This window comes from Rhinatrema bivittatum, chromosome 3 (assembly GCF_901001135.1).
Source record: "Rhinatrema bivittatum chromosome 3, aRhiBiv1.1, whole genome shotgun sequence".
NCBI classification, from domain to species: Eukaryota; Metazoa; Chordata; class Amphibia; order Gymnophiona; family Rhinatrematidae; genus Rhinatrema; species Rhinatrema bivittatum.
In genome coordinates, this window is record NC_042617.1 from 6,126,650 (window position 1) to 6,137,475 (window position 10,826).

Sequence of the window (10,826 nt, forward strand, 5' to 3'; positions counted from 1 at the left end):
TCAATTCTGCGTAATTGGAGGATTTTGTAAATCCATGAAATCTTTATAGATCCTTCCCGGACTGCATACACCAGAGGAAGTAATTTAAGAGATTTGCTAGTACAATCGGACTTCTCTAAGCAGTTGGCCAACAGGGGGATCCCCCTGTTGGCTCGTATCGCCCATGCGGCAGCTGTTCAGTTTGTCAGGTATCCATGAATACATCATGTGTGATGGTGGTTCCTGTTAATTATAGAATCACATTCAGATGTTACTTCCTGTACATCAACTGTGGTCATCTGATGAAATGCCCCTGCAAGCAACTGTATGTAGGAAAGACTATGCGTATGATCAAAACAAGAATGATCAAGCACCGGTCAAGACCAGCTCACCATCATTTAAATGCACTTTTGGTCACCCACTGTGAGGAAGTGAATCACTGCTTTAACGATCTGTGTTTTTAAGTCATCAACTAATTGCCTGTTCATTGGTGCAGGGGTGATTTTTATTGTAACTTCTTGCATTTAGAACAACATTGGATACACAAACTTGCGTCTGTAACTCCAGGGGATTTGAACGCTGAATTAGATCCAAGTGCTTTTCTAGGCTGAGTTGGGCTAAGCCGAATTATTATGTCTCCCAAAATCGTTACTCCATTAATTCTTTCCAGTGGACTTCAGATTTTAGACGTGGCTACATTCATTGCTGACATTTCAAGACAACATGGTTCGCCCTCAGTTTCTTTTATGACACACTGCCGAGACCTTTGGGTCCTGAGAACATATTTTTTGGCTCACAAATAAGTATCTTTTCATATTCTGATAGCAATGTATTTATTTATTTATTTATTGTTTATTTATTTAAAATTTTTATATGCCGACATTCTTGAAAAAATATCAAATCATATCTGTTTTTCTAATATCTGTTTCCGTCATGTTGCAGACAACAGTCTGATAGTGGTTTAAAGAGTTATCTAACCCCTGAAGAAGCTTTTACAACGAAATACTGGCCGTGCTGGGCTTGTTGGATTATTTGCATTTAGACTGCTGTGACTATACATTTTTAAATGCTTTCCAAAAAAATGTTCTAAAAAAACAGTAACTCTTAAGGGTCCTAATCGAACTGACCGGGTGATCCTTGCCTACCACAGCAGGACACACAGGCAGGCTTGCTGACACCTTTTAACGGATACTTTAATTGATGTTACAGCTGACCAAATTTATGTTTTATTTTTCATTCTTGAGTCCCCTTTTTTTATTACATACTTGAGGTTTTAGAGTTACCCCGGCTCTCATCTGTGTTTTGATATTCTGTATGTTATACATCTTAATAGATAAGAGAGGGGAAACAAAAGCTTGGTGGTAAGACATCAGTAGGAGGTGGCCTCAAGTACGAAGTATGGGATAAAGATAAAGATCTTGCATGTTCGTCTACCCAGAGAAATGGATAAGCAGTGGGATTCACATGCACAGTGCAACAGTTATTTGACTTCACTGACCGCCCGCCAGTTTATAAACTATCATAGTAGTTAACAAAAAGAAAACAAAACATTTCTAAGAATAAGTAAATAAAAATAATAAAGTACTGTAACATTTTAACAATAACATTTCTAATGCAGTAAGAAAAAATTAAAATAAAATAAAAAATATAACATTAAAAATCAAACAAGATCAAATGGAAGAAAAAAAAAAAAGTCAGATATCTTCTAAGCTGGACTAAATGATCCTCCCACTTGACAAACATCATAAGACAAGACATGAAAGTGGGCCTAGGCGCCGGTCTTATTTATTTATTTTTATATACCGGTCTTCGGTTTTACATATCACATCGGTTTACATTCCAACAAAAACTGCAGGAAATCGGGCGTTTCCTTTCTCAATACATTGAACAATAATAAACATGGAAATTGTTAACAAGGGAGATGAAAACAAGGGAATGGTTAACACTAAGGGGTGCACGAAGGGGAGTGCTGGCTTGGCGCCTTTCAACGGTCCGGCTCCGATTGCTAGGACGTCGGGGGAGCGGGCGGGTCTCTCAGTCATGGCTTTCCCCACAGTATTCTCTTCTCAGTTTCAAAGGCAGTTGTTTCCATTTTTTTTTGTCTTTTAGATGTTCCAAGGTGTTCAGCACTGGTGGGTAGCCCTCCCCTTCATGAGCGCCTGCTGGCTTGGCGCCTTTCAACGCTCCGGTCTTGTAAGAAGCAAACCGATAGGCAAGGCTTGAAATGGCCCTACCAGTGGAAGTGGAGGCTGCCAGCACTGTAATAGGATTTTGGGCAGGCTTGGCACAGATATGGAGGTAAGTGTTAGGAAAAAGGCTGAGAGAACAGTAAGAAACGGGGATAGGGGGAGATGGTGTTTTGCATACAGGAAGTTGCATGAGCACCTACCCAAAGTAGCAGAAAACCAAAGACGAAGAATTTGAACTGGACAGAGTGAATGGGCCAACTGCTATGCTGCTATTCACTGGCAGGCCGACACAGAACGGTGAGCTCAGCCCAGCGCACCATTCACCCTCGTCTGACTGCACATTTTACACGCGCTATTATTATTATCCCTTATACTGTAAGGGGTAATAGCGCATTGAAAACGGCCAGCCAACCCCCCCGAAACTAATAGCACTCATCACATGCAAATGCATGTTGATGAGCCTATGAGTTATTCCCATGGGATACTGAAAGTAAAACGTGCAGCCAAGCCGCACGTTTTACTCTCAGAAATTAACGCCTGCCCAAAGGCTGGCGTTAATCATGGACAACACCGGGAAAGTGCACAGAAAAAGCAGAAAAAACTTAAAAAAAACGGCATCCGTTTTCCAAACCCATGGCTGTCAGAGGGTTTCCACAACCAACACCGGTAAAATTAAGCGTCGGCTGTCAAACCCGCTGACAGCCGCTGCTTCCGCCAATAAGGAGGCGCTGGGATGCGCTAGTGTCCCTAGTGCCTCCATATTAGTGTGGGCCTTAATTTAAATAAAGAATCAAGCGCCCAGGACAGGTGCCTGGGCGCGCGTCGGGAGAGCGGGCGCTAAACACAGAGCGCCGGCTGTCCCATGGAGTTTGTTTTTGGTTTTTTTTTAATTGGCCTGTATGTTAGGGGAAGTGGTAAGTACAGATGGCCCATAACTGCTGGGAAGCGAACGCCAGAAATCAAGGGAAGTAAGGTCTATGGCAATGCACCGGAAAGGGAAGCTAGGTAAAAACTAGAGAGGACTTGCAGCCTTTATCTTCCATCATATTCTATTTCTGTCTAAGTAGCTGCAGTTAATCAAGCTTATCCTATTTTAACCCTCTTTTGTCTCAGGCATCACCGGTGACAATCCTCGGCCAGAGACTTCGCACTGCAGTGCCAGCCACAACATGTGCAGCCTGAAGTGTCAGCTCTACAGAGTGACTAGAAGAACCTTCCCCAGCCACCCCAAGCAGCAAAAAGCAGGCTGGGAAATCAAACCCAGCTCTCTCACACATGGCAGCGCTGCTACTGAACTAGCAGGATGACTCAAGCAAGCATTTCTAATACTGCGTAGGTAAACGCTTACATCACTGCCACAGCAGCTGGCAGATTTAAAACAAATTGGAGAAAGATTTCTTTTTCACTCAATGCACAATGAAACTACGGAATTTGTTACCAAAGAACATGGTCAAAGCATGTGGCACAGCTGGATTTATCATCAATAAATCCAGCTGTGCAATAAAAAGGGCAGTTACGTTTTGTTAAATAACTAGGTACAATGCAGCAGCCGGGAGATAAAGGAGAATGCATTTATTTTAAAAGATTTCTATACCACCCAGACAAAGTTCAAAGCAGTTAACATCAATCCATATGTAAAAAAATATTACATAAAAAGACAAAAGAGTGCTCAGCACTATAAATGCACAAAACTACAGCCATAGTCATACATTTATAACCTGGCCTGCCCTAAGATCAGGGATCTGTATGGTTGCTAAAGGTCAAAGGCCAGCTGAAAAACATGGGCTTTCTTGGTGCAATGAGTAAATCTAAGTTGTTCAGACAAGGATTTCCAGAATGTTGGACCAGCGATGGAAAAAGCAGGCTCCCTTGTGTCTGACAGAGGAGAGGGAACAGGGAGTAACACAGCAAGTGAGGAGGATTATAAACGGTAAACGTGGCACTCATGCAGGGTGAGTCAGGGCCTGTATTAGTAGGTATTATGGACTAATGCTCCTTGCATTGGAAACATCTCCAGAAAGAGGTATATGGTGTCCCAGTGGTAGGCGGGGAGAGGCACCAGCAGAGTGGAGTCAAGTGGCTTGCTTCTTAGTGATATTTGGTCAGGATGTCCTGTTCAGATAAATTGGGGTTTTCTGTTGTCCAGAAAACTACAGACGTCAGGATCTGACCTAAGGCTTCAAAGCTTCAGATAATGCATTTACCAATAATTAATCTGAAAGACTGGAGCAAAAGCTGCCTCAAACAGCAAGGTTTTTAATCGTTTTCTGGTCAAGGGCCAGCCTGATTCAAAGAGGCAAGGACTTCCAAATCCTAAGAGAAATCAGGGAAGCAAACCAATTTGGCAGTACAATAATAAAGGGAGATTTCAATTACCCCAATATTGACTGGGTAAATGTAACATCAGGACTTGCTAGAGACATAAAGTTCCTGGATGTAATAAATGACTGCTTCATTGAGCAACTGGTTCAGGACCCAACAAGAGAGGGAGCTATTTTAGATTTAATTCTTAGTGGAATGCAGGATTTGGTGAGAGAGGTAATGATGGTAGTGGGGCCACTTGGCAATAGTGATCATAACATGATCAAATTTAAACTAATAACTGGAAGGGGGACAATAAGGAAATCTGCAGCTCTAACACTAAACTTTCAAAAGGGAAACTTTGATAAAATGAGGAAAATAGTTAGAAAAAAACTGAAAGGTGCAGCTGCAAAGGTTAAAAGTGTTCAACAGGCTTGGACATTGTTTAAAAATACAATTATATCTTTTTTGAGATGCGGCGACCAGAATTGTGCACAGTATTCAAGGTGCGGTCTCACCATGGAGCGATACAGAGGCATTATGACATTTTCCGTTTTATTCACCATTCCCTTTCTAATAATTCCCAACATACTGTTTGCTTTTTTGACTGCCGCAGCCACACTGAGCCTTCGATTTCAATGTGTTATCCACTGTGACACCTAGATCTCTTTCTTGGGTTGTAGCACCTAATATGGAACCCAACATTGTGTAATTATAGCATGGGTTATTTTTCCCTATATGCATCACCTTGCACTTATCCACATTAAATTTAATTTGCCATTTGGATGCCCAATTTTCCAGTCTCACAAGGTCTTCCTGCAATTTATCACAATCTGCTTGTGATTTAACTACTCTGAACAATTTTGTGTCATCTGCAAATTTGATTATCTCACTCGTCGTATTTCTTTCCAGATCATTTATAAATATATTGAACAGTAAGGGTCCCAATACAGATCCCTGAGGCACTCCACTGTCCACTCCCTTCCACTGAGAAAATTGCCCATTTAATCCTACTCTCTGTTTCCTGTCTTTTAGCCAGTTTGCAATCCACGAAAGGACATCACCACCTATCCCATGACTTTTTACTTTTCCTAGAAGCCTCTCATGAGAAACTTTGTCAAACGCCTTCTGAAAATCCAAGTATACTATATCTACCGGTTCACCTTTATCCACATGTTTATTAACTCCTTCAAAAACGTGAAGCAGATTTGTGAGGCTCTCTCTTGAAAAGGGCACCTTCCCAGACACTGTCAAATGCACAATCATGAAGCCAACCATCAAAAAACCCCATCTCGACAAGTCCGACCCATCAAACTACAGACCCATCTCCAGCCTTCTTTTTATAGCCAAGGTCCTTGAAAAAATTGTCAACCAACAACTCACCAAACACCTGGAAAACCAGAATATACTATCTCCATCACAACACGGCTTCAGAAAACTCTTCAGCACAGAAACGCTACTCCTCACCCTCACCGTCTCCATCCTCAAAGGCCTCAACAGCGGCCATTCCTACCTGCTGATCCTCCTAGACATCTCGGCCACCTTTGACACCTTCAACCATGAAACACTACTAAACAGACTAAGTGAAATTGGCCAATGCAACACCACACTCAAATGGTTTAAGTCATACCTATCAAACCGATCCTACAAAGTCATACTGAATGCATCAGAATCCAAGCAAATTCCCCTTCCACATAGTGTACCTCAAGGCTCATCTCTCTCATCAACCCTCTTCAACACCTACATGCCTACATCCTGATGTAGACACCAATAGCTAATCTCCCTCTCCATGGGCTTGTTTCGCATTAATAGTTTGTAATGTTCTTGTTCCCATTTATGTTATCCAAGTTGTTCTTTCCCTGTTCTCTGTAAGACACCTGTTGTCATTGTTTAATATCTGTTGCAATGTAAACCGGAGTGATAAGTAAGTCTGTTACCTGAACTTCGGTATAGAAAAAGTTATAAATAAATAAATACCCCTTTGCACACTACTGTCCGAACTAAACCTATCCTATTTCATATACGCAGACGATGTTCAAATCCTGCTGCCTCTAAAAGAGACCATTTGCAAACACCCTAAAACTCTGGGACACACATCTCCAGAAGATAACCCAATTACTTTCACATATATCACTCTACCTCAACCATAAGAAAACCGAAATCCTACATATAACTAACAAATCCAGCACAGCGCTCAGCCTCAACCACTCAACATCAGAGTTTGAAAATAAAATAGCCCCCTAATCAAAGACCTAGGCGTCATCATAGATAATGATCTAAACCTGAAACTCAAAAATAAAAGATGGTTTCTTCAAACTTCAGATTCTAAAAAAAAAGTCAAACCGCTTCTCTACACCCATGACTACCGAACTGTTCTTCAAGCGCTACTGTTCTCCAAACTTGACTACTGCAATGCCCTCCTGCTAGGCCTCCCGTCCATCTCCCTCAGACTGCTGCGGCAAGATCACTCACAAACTCCAAAAGATCTGATCATATCTCACCAATACTCAAAAACCTACCCTGTCTAGCCACCCCACACAGAATACAATACAAAGTGCCAACTCTCATCCACAAAGCACTACACCACGACAAGTCTGACTGGCTGAGCATGGCCTTCCATTTCCACATTCCTCAAAGAAACCTCCAATGCACCTACACTGGGCTCATCCCAATACCCTCACCAAAAATGGCACAGCTGACCACAGCACGGGATTGCGCTCTAAGGATAGTAGGTCCCTCCCTCTGGAACAGCCTACCGTCTCAACTAAGACTGGACCCCCACAACTCATTCCTTCAAAAAAAGAACCTCAAAACATGGCTCTTCAAAAAAGCATTCCCGTCAGTTACCTAATCCTCCTCTACCAACCTCTCTGCTCCAATCCCCACCCCCCACTGATCCTCCTCTCCACCCCCTTTCTATACCACCACCTCCTCTCTCTTTCCTCCTATTCGCCACAAGCTGCACCCCACTATATTTGCATAGACAATGCCTCCCCTTTCACCCCCTAACTCGCTATTAACACGACCATCAATCATCGCAATAACCCTTCATATCCCACCAATGTTACTCATTGAGTCTATTCCATCCATTGAATCTATTTATAAAATTTGTATATACTACCCTAAATCAAACTGTTAAAATTCCTGTTACTCTTTTATGAACCTAAGCCATGCTGTTGCCACTATTACTTGTTACCTGTCACTGGTTACTTGTTACTCTTGCCTGATTATAAGCTATGTCGTTGCTACTAGTTTTAACCTAAATTATATTGTTACAGATAATACAAAGTTTCAATGTAAAATAAGAAGCCTAACTCTTATTGAACACTGTTGAAATGTAAACCGTTGTGATATGCCAGATCGAACATCGGTATATAAAAACAAATAAATAAAATAAATAAATGTGAAAAACCTTGGTGTCTGGATTGATTCCAGGCTCTCTTTTCAATCTCAAATCAAGGCCATCATTAAATCCGGATTCTACAAACTAGGAGCTGTTTGCAGGGCTTAATTTGTGGGGGGGGGGGAACAGGTTGGAACGAAGCTCCCGCTCTTCTTTTCAGACTTAAGAGGCAGAGAATCAGGGGTGCTCTGCTCCAGCTCTTCCCCTCCAGGCAGCCTGCAGGGAAGAGGAGAGAGCTTGAGTCTGAGGCAGAAAAAGCAGAGAACGGCCACTCTGCTCCCCAATGCAACCTCATCCTCCTGCTCTGTATGGAAGAGGAGGAGTGCGCGATCCTGAAGCAGCACAGCAAGGAACAGGCACAAAGGAGATGAATGCGCCCGAGTCTGAAACTTGTAAGCAGCAGTGCCCACCATTAACGACTGACACGAATGCTCACAGGTTTTGAACTTTAGTAATTCAATACTTTCTTGTTGTGTTTCTTACTCAGGTCTTGGTTTCTGTCGGAATAATCCAGAACAGGTGATTGGCCACCTTTAATCTGGGACTTGATGAAGCAGAGTAGAGACGGCAGTGTAAATCAGCTGTGGCTCCCCTGCAGAAATGCAGCGTGAAGAGAAATGCAGATCCATGAGAAAGCACAGAAGCAAATTAATTAAAAGGGGATACCCCAAGCTGAGAACATTACCCCAACTGGAACCATTACTAACACTCAGGCTGATACAGTAACGGTGCGCCTGTAGTTAAATCACAAGCAGATTGTGATAAATTGCAGGAAGACCTTGTGAGACTGGAAAATTGGGCATCAAAATTGCAGATGAAATTTAATGTGGATAAGTGCAAGGTGATGCATATAGGGAAAAATAACCCATGCTATAATTACACGATGTTGGGTTCCATATTAGGTGCTACTACCCAAGAAAGAGATCTAGGTGTCATAGTGGATAACACATTGAAATCATCGGCTCAGTGTGCTGCGGCAGTCAAAAAAGCAAACAGAATGTTGGGAATTATTAGAAAGGGAATGGTGAATAAAACAGAAAATGTCATAATGCCTCTGTATCGCTCCATGGTGAGACCGCACCTTGAATGCTGTGTACAATTCTGGTCGCCGCATCTCAAAAAAGATATAATTGCGATGGAGAAGGTACAGAGAAGGGCTACCAAAATGATAAAGGGGAATGGAACAGCTCCCCTATGAGGAAAGACTAAAGACATTAGGACTTTTCAGCTTGGAGAAGAGACGGCTGAGGGGGGATATGATAGAGGTGTTTAAAATCATGAGAGGTCTAGAACGGGTAGATGTGAATCGGTTATTTACTCTTTCGGATAGTAGAAAGACTAGGGGGCACTCCATGAAGTTAGCATGGGGCACTCCATGAAGTTAGCATGGGGCACATTTAAAACTAATCTGAGAAAGTTCTTTTTTACTCAACGCACAATTAAACTCTGGAATTTGTTGCCAGAGGATGTGGTTAGTGCAGTTAGTATAGCTGTGTTTAAAAAAGGATTGGATAAGTTCTTGGAGAAGTCCATTACCTGCTATTAAGTTGACTTAGAGAATAGCCACTGCCATTAGCAATGGTTACATGGAATAGACTTAGTTTTTGGGTACTTGCCAGGTTCTTGTGGCCTGGTTTTGGCCACTGTTGGAAACAGGATGCTGGGCTTGATGACCCTTGGTCTGACCTAGTATGGCATGTTCTTATGGTAATCCTTGTTCGGCATCCAGGGGTCTGAAAGTAGCTGGGTTTAAAAATGTTTTGGATAAGTTCCTAGAGGAGAAATTCATAAACTGCTATTAATCAATAAGGAATAGTATAGTAGTGTAGGATCTATTTAATGTTTGAGTACTTGCCAAGTACTTGTGACTTGGACTGGCTGCTGTTCGAGGCAGGATGTTGGGTTTGATGTCCCAGTATGGCACATCTTATGTATGTTTTTCAGAATAGTAGTGATGGGGTACAGTCTTCAAAAGTGGCCTCGTTTTCTTGGGTAAATTCCTGATTGAAGATGCCGTGGCCGCCCGTGCTGTCAGATCCTCAGCGGTCTCCTGGACAGAGGTGCGAGCGGACCTTGTGTGCTACACAAGGAGCCTGCTCTGCGGCTGCCCCTGAGGCCTGGAACAGCTCGCCCTTCCATTGGAGGTGGCAACCTGTCCAAAGCAGTTCAACTCTCCCTTAAGGGCAGATTTATTTAGCAGAGGTTTTATGTAATCCCCTAAAGCGGTGCATCGCATTACTTTTGTGCACACAGCTCCTGCACCATTCTAATCCTGAGTGAGGTTTGCACTCTTTCGCTAGGTTTTAGGATTTCTGCATTTCTTGGGCCCTTTTTTTATGGGGAATCTCTTATTGCAAATCGCGCCCCAGGCGATGCATACACTGGAGGTAAAGCTGAGGAGGGAGCCTCGCGCCTTACCTGCTGCGCTCCTCGGCCGCTTCAGCAGTGGCCCAGGGCGAACCATCGCCAGGGGCTGGCGGGCACGCCCGGGAAAAGTTTCCGGCACCTCCGTCCCTCTCTGCCGCCGCCGTCCCCCTCACAAACTTTCTCCCGGCTTCCCGCTCCTCCTACGCCGCCATGTTCCCGCGGTGCCGGCCGGGAAATCCTCCGGAGTCCCCACGCACGGGGCGACCTGACGTCATCAGAAGGGAGAACGCGCCGGGCTGGTGGCGTCCACGGCGGGCGGGCGCGCGCGCGCGCGGCTCCAGCCTACCAGAGCGACTCGAGGAGGAGGAGCTGCAGCCGCAACGGCGGCGGCAGCGGGGAGAGACAGAGACAGACATGAAACCAAGAGACAGTCCCTGCCAGGAGAGAGACCGAGAGACAGACCTGAAACCAAGAGACAGTCCCTGCCAGGAGGGAGACCGAGAGACAGTCCTGAAACCAAGAGACAGTCCCTGCCAGGAGAGGGACCGAGAGACAGTCCTGAAACCAAGAGACAGTCCCTGCCAGGA

General features: G+C 43.8%; 1 protein-coding gene across 2 annotated transcripts in view; it reads right to left on the bottom strand.

Annotated features, from left to right (window-relative positions):
- Positions 1-10,472, bottom strand: part of TJAP1 (tight junction associated protein 1) — a 248,742-nt gene extending 238,270 nt beyond the window's left edge. For both annotated transcript variants that reach the window (XM_029592852.1, XM_029592844.1), the window contains exon 1: positions 10,291-10,472. The gene's annotated coding sequence lies outside the window, so the exon portion shown is untranslated. The remainder of the gene's footprint in view (positions 1-10,290) is intronic.
- Between the last annotated feature and the right edge of the window lie 354 nt (positions 10,473-10,826).